The sequence below is a fragment of the Schistocerca serialis genome, chromosome 2 (assembly GCF_023864345.2).
Source record: "Schistocerca serialis cubense isolate TAMUIC-IGC-003099 chromosome 2, iqSchSeri2.2, whole genome shotgun sequence".
In the NCBI taxonomy this organism is placed as follows: domain Eukaryota; kingdom Metazoa; phylum Arthropoda; class Insecta; order Orthoptera; family Acrididae; genus Schistocerca; species Schistocerca serialis.
Window position 1 is genome coordinate 130,526,721 of NC_064639.1, and position 11,750 is coordinate 130,538,470.

The following is an 11,750-nucleotide window of genomic DNA, read 5'->3' on the forward strand; positions in this document are numbered from 1 at the left end:
TTTAATGTTCAAAATTAAGGTACTGTTTATAACTATTTATAGACGATTGGAATATGTGGAGAAATGTCCAGTGTATGGTATATACTTATTTTCGTAGGTTTTAATGACGTAACGAATGGTTCACATCGATTTTTCCTTAGGTGCGTGTATTTCCCCCACTCTCCCCTACTTCATTTTTCAAAACAACTCATTTGTCTTCTATTGCGTTCCCTTCCCCTGTTACAATCGGTCGTTGTATAATGCTTCCTTTGAAACTCGCAACAACTTGTAGGTTTTTTAAATTTATCAAGGCCCAGTATCCTTAATTTCCAACATTTCTTCAACTATACTCAGCAATTCGTAACCAATAAATAATGGTCGTAATCCACATGTGATCTTGGAAATGGTTTGCAGCTTAAAATTTGGTTTCAAAATGTCTTTTTTATCATTATGTAATCTATCTGAAATCTTCTGGTGCCTCTAGGTCTCTTCCATGTACGCAACCATCTTTCATGAACCTTAAATCAAGTATTAGCAATGATTAAGTTGTACTTTGTGCAGTATGTTATAAAATGGCTTACCCATTCATGCCTTTCCCCCGGGTCACGATTTCCTACAACTTTCCTTCTTTTCATAATAACGGTATCCACTGCCCATTGAAATTAACTTTTCGCCTCCTTGAACAATCAGAATAGTTCCTCTTATCGCGTCAAAGATTATTTCAACTTCTTCATCGTCTGCAGCACCTTTTTATTACGATCGTCGTTGTTCGATTCTCGTCTATCTTGACTACTGTAGTACATTCAATTTTCTGTTTATAGTAGCTTACCTGCATTTCTGTTGCCGTATTCAATATCAGATGTACTTTACATACCTCTACTTCATCTTGTGTTCGTAACTCTGTATACATCTGACCAGAAGCACTGTTCTTCCTGGCACTGCACTTCACTAATTCCCGCGATATCTACATTTAATCTACCGACTTGTCTTTTCAGATTTTCTAATCTAGTTAACCTGTTATTGAATCTAACATTTCACGCTCCAACTAGTGGAGTCCTAGTTTTGCTTTTGTTGATGATAACATCCTAATGAGTAGTTCCTTCCCAGAGATCCAAATAGAATATTATGTTACCTCACAAATGTCATCATCTTTGAATCATACAGCAGAGTTTCATGCTCTCAGTACAATTAGCAGATGTAGTTTCTTCTTCTTTTCATCCATTTGGAGTACCTACATAGCACCATTATCTTGATTAAACTTATAAGGTCAAATCAGTCCACCATCCAAACTGTCGTCACTGCAACTACTAAACAGCTGCTGCTCCTCTTCAGGGACCGCATGTCGTTGTGGTCTCTCGACAATTACCCATCTACTCTGGCTACACGTGCTATACAGCTGTCTGCATGGTTGAGGTAAGCAAGTCACATCACCAACGCAGGATCAGTGGTTCATGGGGTTGGGGAGAGGGTGGACGAGTGTTTGATGCCTTCCATATTTATGACGCCACGGGACAAAACAGAGCAGTGGGATCAGTAGGTTCAGTAATTCACCTTTTATTGGCAGTGGAGCATTACAACTCTAGCATGTAAAGACTATGAATCTTGAAACTTTTTCGGTGAAATGAATATTCGAAGAGATTTTGTACATTCACTAAGTGCCACGATATTTCGACTGCAGACTTGCAGGCATCCTCTGGTGATGACGTCCCCCATACTGCAGTCTATTAGCGTACTGTGTGTATTTCGCACATGTATTAAGATTGCAGTAGCAGAGTGAGCACATTTTCTGGTGGGCAGCACCCTCGTGAGTGGAATTGCGGAACTCAGGTGTTCTCAGGATTGTCGCTCCCCACGGCTATCACTATACTCGGTCGTCTTCATGTGAAACAAATCTTGGAAATGATGGGATTCTATGCATTATCAAACTGGTGCCCTATGTCACTTTTGACTGATACTGGCCCTTAGGTCTGCTGGGTAGAATATCGGTCATTTCTGAACAGTGTCTATAGGTGAGGGCGCTCTTTAGCCAAACTATCTGAATCTGATACTGTGTAAGCTCTGTGTGCAAGTGTTTAAGCCATGCACACTTTTCAGTGGGTCATAAAAACTCGTCTACTGTAAATACAAACTGGCATCAGTGGGCTTATGATAAATTGAATGCCCCAGTGAGTCATCATTCTTTCGTGTAACCAAAACATCCAGGAAGGGTAGACAACAGTTTTTCTCTACATCCAAAGTGAATTCAGTGTTCTTATGAATGGATCAAAGGTGGAGTATAAACTCCATTAACTGATCTTAAACACGAGGCCACACTATGAAAGTATCGTCATATGCTTCTCTTTCTAATTTGGTGGCCAACTTTTTCATGGAGGAAATTGAGCCCAATGAACCAGCTGCAATTTGGAGATGTTTGGACGATATTTAAGTGATTTACCTGTATTGTATATAATTTGTGGAGATCAGCAACTGTATTACAAATTTTATATAATAATTTTTCTGCTTCAGCCACTTTTTACTAATCATTTATCACTATGACATATTTCAACAGCGTTCTGCAATCATCATGTGCTTTGCAATTGCATATAAATTATTTTTTTTACTATAGATTCTTTTGGAGTGTGATTGGGTGTATTTGCTGGGTGTACCAGTGAGGTTATGTACCACAGTTTAACCTTAAATTGTAAGGTTAATTTTTTTCAGTGTTTACCTTAAGTGCTTTATGACTGACTAATACATTTATTTATCTGCAGAACAATACAAATTGTATGGAAGTCATCAATTGTTGATAAAATGTTTCTTATTAAATGAACATACATAGATTCTTACAATGTTTACAGTTCTTATAATTAGTCTTATAATATTTATAATTGAATCAGATACTGTTGCTTAGCACATGGCATATTCATGAAAATTAAGTGGCTATCTATAGTTGTTTTGAATATTCATTTACAGTGTAACAGGTTTTACTTACTGAATACGTTTATAGACTTTGGTTAGAGATAAAAAATTCATTAATGCTTTTAATTTTCTGTGACACCATTTTACACAGTTTTAGTCCATTATATAGCATACAGTTCTGTATTTTTGACTTGTTTTTGCTGTTTTCATGTAAGTACTGACTGGATATAGTTTCATGGAGTTGCATTGAACAGTTTGTAGTATACAGATGAAGAGTTTTTTTAATGTGCCTTGTAGTCTGAGACATGTATTCACACGAGACTCTGACATCATCGTATTTTTTGTACGATGGAGATTATTTTAACCAAACAAAAAAACGGTTCAAATGGCTCGGAGCACTATGGGGCTTAACTTCTGAGGTCATAAGTCCCCTAGAACTTAGAACTACTTAAACCTAACTAACCTAAGGACATCAGACACATCCATGTCCGAGGCAGAATTCGAATCTGCGACCGTAGCGGTCGCGCGGCTCCAGGCTGTAGCGCCTAGAACCGCTCGGCCACTCCGGCCGGCTTTTAGCCAAACAGACGGCGTCGCGATGGGAACTTTGAGAACATCACCCTCGACACGGCTCCTGCAAAGCTTAGTTGCTTTTATCGTTACGTCGACGACACATTCGTTGTCTGGCCTCACGGGCGTGAAAAGCTGGGGGAATTTGTCAACCACATCAACAGTATTCATGGTGACATCAGATTCACGATGGAAGTAGAAACAGCTGGGAGAATTTTTCAACCACATCAACAGCATATCCGTGATAACATCAGATTCAGAATGTAAGTAGAAACAGGTGGTGCCTTGCCTTTTTTAGACGTCTTCGTCCGCCGGAAAGACAATGGGTGTCTCAGCCACACTGTTCATCGGATACTCACCCTCGAGACCGATATCTGCATGCTACCAGCTATCACCACCCATCGCAGAAAAGTTCTGTTCAGAGGACATTGGTGCGTTTCAGACGCTGAAAGCCTTCCGAAGGAACTGAGCCACTTTCGGAAAGTATTAAAAGAAAACGGCTACAACTGCCAGATTTCGCAAGCCATCTTGCTGAAGAAACATAAGCAGAAGACCGAGGAGGGCACGAAGAAGCTTCTCTCAATAGCAGGAAAGATTAGCCGGCTTCTGCAGAAGCGTTAAATCGATTTGGTTTTTACGGCAGCGGCTAAAATTCGACAGCTAATGAGACATGTGAAAGACGATGTTGGATTCAGAACGCCTGGAGTATATAAAAAACCGTGTCGGTGTGGATAGTTCTATATCGAACATACTGTACGTACTACTGAACAGCACCGTGTGGAACACGAGAGATGTTTTCGCCTATGTATCCTGATAAATCGGCAGTGGCGGAACATGCTTTAGAAAACGGACACCGTATTGCATTTCAAATGGCTCTGAGCACTATGGGACTCAACTGCTGAGGTCATTAGTCCCCTAGAACTTAGAACTAGTTAAACCTAACTAACCTAAGGATATCACAAACATCCATGCCCGAGGCAGGACTCGAACCTGCGACCGTAGCGGTCTCGCGGTTCCAGACTGCAGCGCCTTTAACCGCACGGCCACTTCGGCCGGCGTATTGCATTTGCCGTGACATCTAATATTACGTGGACTACTAGTTTTTGGGACTTTGTTATAAAAGAAATGACCGAGTTAAAAATTTCTGACAATACCCTCAATAAAGACGGCGGCATGCAGCTAAGCACAGCTTGGAACCTAGCCATCGGAAAGTTGAAGCGGGCGGGGCAAGTGCGAAATGAAAACACTACCGTATATGGCGCTGGGGCGAGCACCAGTGACGTCACTGAAGACAGCGCGGCTGTATAAGGACGGCAGCGCCACTTTACAACGGCCGAGGAGAACTTGGCTGAAAGTTCGTGCATTTCAAACCACTGAACGCAGATGGAAGCCCGAGGAAAATTTTATCAGTATATATCGCCGCGAAACTATGCATTCGTATATGTATCAGATTCTAACTAATGTATTGTGTAGCATCTAGTTTTCCCTTAAAGGGCAGTAGTCCTATATATATTACCTACATTTATACTAAATTAACTCTGTTTTAGAATTTGCTAACAACTGTAATTAATCTCAAAACGTTTTAGGAAAATAGTAATTTTTACCACAAGTTCTTGTGTTGCGTTAATAGAAATCTTGTTAAGTGTATTTGCTTCAGTTCTTGTAAGGAATTAGCAGCTTTTTAGCTCAACAGATTAAAAGGTAATTTATTATTTGTGTAATACACTGCAACAGCCAAACTGCAGCCCCACTGTGACTGCTGTTCTTGAACATGGAATTACTTGGTTGACATCTGTAAGCAACAGGAAATCGCTGCGACTACTGTCGAACGAGATACGCCAAATTAATACTGTCCTCTCCTGTGGATCGTGTCTCCTCTGCAGAAAGTACAGCATCCGTCATTACACATCCACTTGACTGCGAGTGGCGTGGCAGTGGTAGATCTAGGCGACCTGTACAGGGTGGATGGAGAACAGGGAGGACACAGGGTGTTGTACCAATCCTTCTAGCCAATAAGTTTAAGGTGCTGTCTTTCACTGAAACTGAAACTGAGCCAGTGGGATTCATTTCACCTTTTTTTGGGGAGGCCTGTTTTGTCCAGTGTCAAGAGAAGCCAAACACAGAAGGTTAGGCGTCTATTAATTGTCAGACGTATGGCGAATAGTGGTACTTCCTAGGGAAATGGCAGCAAGGGGCAGGAAAGGACACCAGGTGCACTCAGTGTATATGCCAGCAGCCACCCAGGGAAGAGTGCGCAACCTACTGCAGATTGTTGTGCACATTGGAATAAACGATGTCTGTCGCCTGGGTTCTGAGGTCACTCCAGCTACTGGTAGAGAAGATTTGAGAAGACCAGCCTTGTGCATGGAGTTTCAACGAAGCTCACACGATAGGCAGCATTATCCCCAGAACTGATCGTGGTTCCGAGTCGGCTGAACCAGAGACAAGTTAGGATGCGACTTCCTGGACTTGCACCACAGGGTTGAGAAATGTAGGATCCCCCTAAATGGGTCAGGCATGCACTACACATCAGATGCTGCTACTCAGGTAGCTAAATGTGTGTGTGTATGAGGGGGGGGGGTTACACACAAGAGTTTTTTAGATTAGGCGACTCTCCATCCAATCCAGATGATGACAGCTGTAGGAAACCCAGAAGTATCAAAGAATATTAAAATCCTACTGGTTAACTGCCGAAGCATTCGCAACAAAGTGCCAGAGTTTGAAGCAGTGGAGTTCACATAATACTAGGTACAGAAAGCTGGTTGAAACCTGAAATTGACAGCAGTGAGATTTGAATTTTAAAATTTTCCCGACGAATTGACTGTTCAAACAAATTTCGGGCTTGCAGCCGGTCGTCGTTCAATACTTCGCACGATAATTCAACTGGGCACCTGCCAGTCATCTTCAGGTGAGCCGTCGCAGACTGGCGAAAACGTCCTCCGTTCCGTAATATGTAGCGTACTGTAACTATTCTGCGCATGCGTCGAAAGCTTGATAGTTGAACTACACTGCCCGCCGACAGCGCCCTCGCTGATGGAATAGCGGAACTCAGTCGCCGTCTGGGTTGCTGTTTGCCACGGCCGTCGACGCACTCTGTCGTCTTCGATTTGAGCAAATCGTGGAGATGGTGGGATTCCATGCACTGTCCAGCTGGTAGCCGCTGTCACGGTTTAACAGATTTTCCGCCAGTCGTATTTCTACGGATTCTTTAATAATGGAGTCCCAGAAGGACGTTGCTGTGGACTAAATCATTGTTTTCTCATACCCCGTTGAATGTCCAGTAGAAATACAATGTTCAGCAATAGCGGACTTGCTTGGCTGCAAAAGGCGGGTGTAACGTTGATGTTCAGTGCAGCGTTCTTTCACGGTGCGTGTGGTTTGACCTATGTAAGCCATACCACACTGGCACGGTATCTTGTAAATTCCGGCGTTTCGTAGTAACAGATTGTCCTTAACTGATCCCACAAGGTCCGCAATTTTCGATGGTGGGCGGAAAACCACTTTTACCTGAAATTTTCGGAGGATTCCTGCTATTTTAAACGAAGTGTTGCCAACGAAAGGAAGAAAAGCTAAGGATTGTTCCAGCATGTTCTCCTCTTTATTCACCTCCTGCTTCTTAGTTTTAACTGTTAGTGCCCTGTTAATCTGCCGGATGGAATACCCATTTTCGCTGAATACTGTCTTTAGATGCGCGAGTTCTTGAGGTAAGCTATCTAGATCTGAGACAGTATGAGCTCTATGAACAAATGTTTTAAGCAAACTCATGGTTTGCGATGGGTGATGGCAACTGGATGCTTGCAGGTACAAATCAGTATGAGTGGGTTTCCGGTAAACTGAATGCCCTAGAGAACCATCATCCTTCCTTCGAACCAGGACATCCAAGAAAGGCGAACTACCATCTTTCTCTATTTCCATGGTGAACAGGATGTTGCTATGAATGGAGTTGAGGTGATGTAGAAACTCCATTAATTTATCTTCTCCATGAGGCCACACTATGAAAGTATCATCCACATACCGCCAAAAAACTGTTGGCTTCAGGGCAGCTGATTCAAGCGCTCTCTCTTCAAAATCCTCCCTAAAAAGGTTGGCCACCAAAGGAGACAGGGGGCTACCCATGGCGACACCGTCAGTCTGTACAAAATATTCTTGATAAAACATAAAATAAGTTGAGGAAAGTGCGTGCCTGAACAAAGCAGTGATATCAACAGGAAACATGTTACCAATCAGTGTCAAAGAATCTGCAAGACGAACTTTTGTAAAAAGTGAGACCACATCAAAACTTACTAGAAGGTCTACACTGCTAAGACGAATAGCCCCCAGTCTATTGATAAAATCAGCTGAGTTTCGTATGTGATGTGAGCACTTCCCTACGAAAGGTCTCAGTAAGGAAGCGAGATGTTTAGCTAAATCATATGTAGGAGCTCCAATGTTGCTCACTATTGGACGCAGAGGAAGACCCTCCAAAGATTCATAAAGAGGGTCTGTGATGCAGCGTCAAGGGTAGCCGCAGCCACGGTCTCCGAGCTGATAGTCCATGCTGCTGCAAACGTCGTCGAACTGTTCGTGCAGATGGTTGTTGTCTTGCAAACGTCCCCATTTGTTGACTCAGGGATCGAGACGTGGCTGCACGATCCGCTACAGCCACACGGATAAGATGCCTGTCATCTCGACTGCTAGTGATACGAGGCCGTTGGGATCCAACACGGCGTTCCGTATTACCCTCCTGAACCCACCGATTCCATATTCTGCCAACAGTCATTGGATCTCGACCAAAGCGAGCAGCAATGTCGCGATACGATAAACCGCAATCGCGATAGGCTACAATCCGACCTTTATCAGAGTCGGAAACGTGACGGTACGCATTTCTCCTCCTTACACGAGGCATCACAACAACGTTTCACCAGGCAACGCCGGTCAACTGCTGTTTGTGTATGAGAAATCGGTTGGAAACTTTCCTGATGTCAGCACGTTGCAGGTGTCACCACCGGCGCGAACCTTGTGTGAATGCTCTGAAAAGTTATTTGCATATCACAGCATCTTCTTCCTGTCGGTTAAATTTCGCGTCTGTAGCACGCCATCTTCGTGGTGTAGCAATTTTAATGGCCAGTAGTGTAGTTGGTTTAAGAACCACCGATTACAGCATTCTCTCCTCAAAGCCCTTTATTAAGAAGTTGGTCCAACCACGGCGAGTGTGTTAGTCCGTACAAGAAGTTGTCTGTTGAAACTTCCTGGCAGACTAAAACTGTGTGCCGGACCGAGACTCGAAGTCGGGACCTTTGCCTTTCGCGGGCAAGTGCCGTGAGGACGGGGCGTGAGTCGTGCTCGGGTAGCTCAGTTGGTAGAGCACTTGCCCGCGAAAGGCAAAGGTCCCGAGTTCGAGTCTCGGTCCGGCACACAGTTTTAATCTGCCAGGAAGTTTCATATCAGCGCACACTCCGCTGCAGAGTGAAAATCTCATTCGGGAAGTTGTCTGTTAACAGAGAATAGGGTGTCGAAAGAACGGCAACGGAGACTCATTTGGGAAACTGTTGCAGAGCCGGCACGCGGCCACGGGGACTGCCTGCGACTCAACGGTGTGTACGGCGGCGCCTGCACGGCCGCCTACACGCTGTGCGTGTCCGGCATGGCGACGCCCGCCACGTGCGCACACGGCTACCTGTTCGACAACGCCGCCAAGTCTTGCCGGCGGCCGCGCAACGCGCAGGAGCAGCACTGTGCACAGGGCCCGCAGCAGGTGGACCCGCAGCCAGGTGTCCAGCAGCAGGTGGCGGTAGACACGACGCCGACGCCGGTTGCTACCACCACTACCACACCTCCACCAGCCGTCTCCAGCGAGCGACCCGTGGACACCACCACTGCCTCCACCCAGCCTACAAGCGATGCCATTACCCAGCAGACCGCGACACAGCCGCCACCTCCTAGCGACCAGAATCCCTCTGCCGGATACACACAGCAGCCGTACTATCCAGACTATTACTACTACCTGCCCTACTACTACACCAGCAACCAGCCCGCTTTCTACAGCACCAGCAATGGCCAGGCTGGCCAACAGCAGCCGTATAACAACCAGTACCAAACCCCCACGACCACCCAGGAGCCCTACTACCTGTACTATACACAGCCCTACTACACGGACACGGCGACTCAGTACTACTGGTCTACACTGCAGAATGGGGACTGGTATTCCTCACCATTGTCAACATCAGGCCCGTCTACTGGCTGCGCTACGACGCCATCCCCTATCGGGACTCGGAGCCCGGCCATTCTAGTTTCGGGCTTCCTCGATCCGGTCCAGTCCTCTGTGTCAGTGCCGCCACCAGTGAAGTCCAATGCTGTGAGCCAGCGTACGACGTGCACGCCGGATGCACAGGGCTCATCCATTCCAGGTATGAGGTCACTCAACTTTATCACACCTTTCATAAGATCAAAATATGCAATCAACGATGTTCTGTCAATTCTGAGGACGTCTATACATGGGCTCCGAGAAATGTTGTGACAAACTTATAGGGAAGATGGGGAACTTCATAAGGATTAAGAATTGCAAAGGAACGCATGGCTACAAATGTCGGGGGTAAGTATTAGTAGAGGCCGGAGATTGGAGAAGAAACAACAAATGATTCATTTGAAACATCTGTTAGACATAATGGGCACACATAGTGTGTGACATAAATACCGTTCTTACGTTAGAACAGATGATCAAAGTTTGTACTATTAGATGTCACACATGCCTGACACCCATAGACGAATTTCAATGCACCAGGAATTTCTTTGACTGTAGCCGCTGTGCAGACGATTCTTGCAATGAGATTCATTTGACACTCCACAGGATCGCGATACATGAGAGATTTCATGGCTCCCCACAGAAAGAAATCAAGGCTCGATGAATCTGGCGAGTGTGGGGGGCCAGGAAACCAGTCCACCACACTCAGTCCATCAATGTCAGCACGACCTGCGCAAATGCCTATGAATATCCAGTGGAAAATGAGCAGGCGCCTCCTCATGTTGGAACCACATGCTGTGCCTCACATTTCCTGGAACATTACAAGCAATCCAGGAAAAGCCTGTTCCAGAAAGGTCTGATAATACGTAGCAGTCAAGTAGGATGGTAAAAGGTATTGTCTGACTAAACAGTCGTTGACCAAATCCACCCAAACATTTACTGCAATGTTGTACCATGTAGTGCTGCACACCATAGGAGTATTCTGGCGCTGAGATGTTCCTTTTAGTGATTGAATATGCCATTCCTAATGGATTTGGCCTCATCAGTGAACAACACACAAGCTGGAAATGCACATATTGGCCACTTTGTTGCAGAAACAACTGTGCAAGACACACACATGCAAGGTCTTAATGGTACAATAAGTGTACCCTTTGGGTATGAAAGGCATGTAAAGATTCGGCATTCAAAATACGCCGGACACTGTCACGAGACATTCTTAAGTTCAAGGTGACAGTATGTATGCTGGTGCTTGGATTAATCTCTCCAACATCCGGCACACTTTCTTCCCTAACGACCTTACACACTGACCTCAGTAGCCAGTAAGTATGCAGGGCAGGTGCATGCACAGAACATGTCACTGATGACTTCGTTGATAAGTCATGGATTTTCCACACCCACACCCCCACACCACCTGAGAAAGACCAATGGTCCTATGATTAAATGGTGGGAATCATATTCTGGCGGGAGATTCAAGACAGTCCAATTGTGGTAGTAGGTTTCCTATGAAAGAAGGGTTGCTGTTGTCTTAAGTGTAAATTGGTGGGAAATTCATAATGGTATATTGTCATGATGGCTGACTTGGAGTACGAGCACCAGCCTCATTATGACGTCATAATTCAAGATGTATGACCTGGAATACAAGTTGGCGATTGGGGCATACTGACAGTGGCTCCATTACATCACAGTCATCCCTCACCTTTCGATCTATTTATAACGGTTTGGAATTCTTGTCCAAACTTGAGGTACTGGCTCAGTCCTACTATTCAATCAGAGGTGTATAGTCACTGCAAACTCTGAGTTTGGATACGTCTTTATTTTTTAAAAAAAAGTACTTGTGAGGAAACTTGCACCGCCCTGCTGTTGGCATTGCCCTGCCATACGCGTTGCTCTGTAATGTGTGGACAGCATTGCAGTTGCCCCGCCCAAGGTCACCCCCAACACCAGACAACAGCTTGACCTACTCCCCTAGCTTAAAGTACAAACTTTACACTGTGTAGTAGGAATACTCACTACTTTATTTAAACAAATACCTCTCCAGGGACTGCTCCCTATTCCACAGTCACAACGTTTACAATTACCAGAC

The 11,750-nt window shown here is 44.8% G+C and overlaps 1 non-coding gene across 1 annotated transcript; it reads left to right on the forward strand.

The window, feature by feature from the left end:
• The first annotated feature begins 8,766 nt into the window (after positions 1-8,766).
• Positions 8,767-8,841, forward strand: Trnas-cga (transfer RNA serine (anticodon CGA)). The gene has a single exon. It is a non-coding gene; the product is annotated as a tRNA-Ser (tRNA).
• Positions 8,842-11,750: the final 2,909 nt, after the last annotated feature.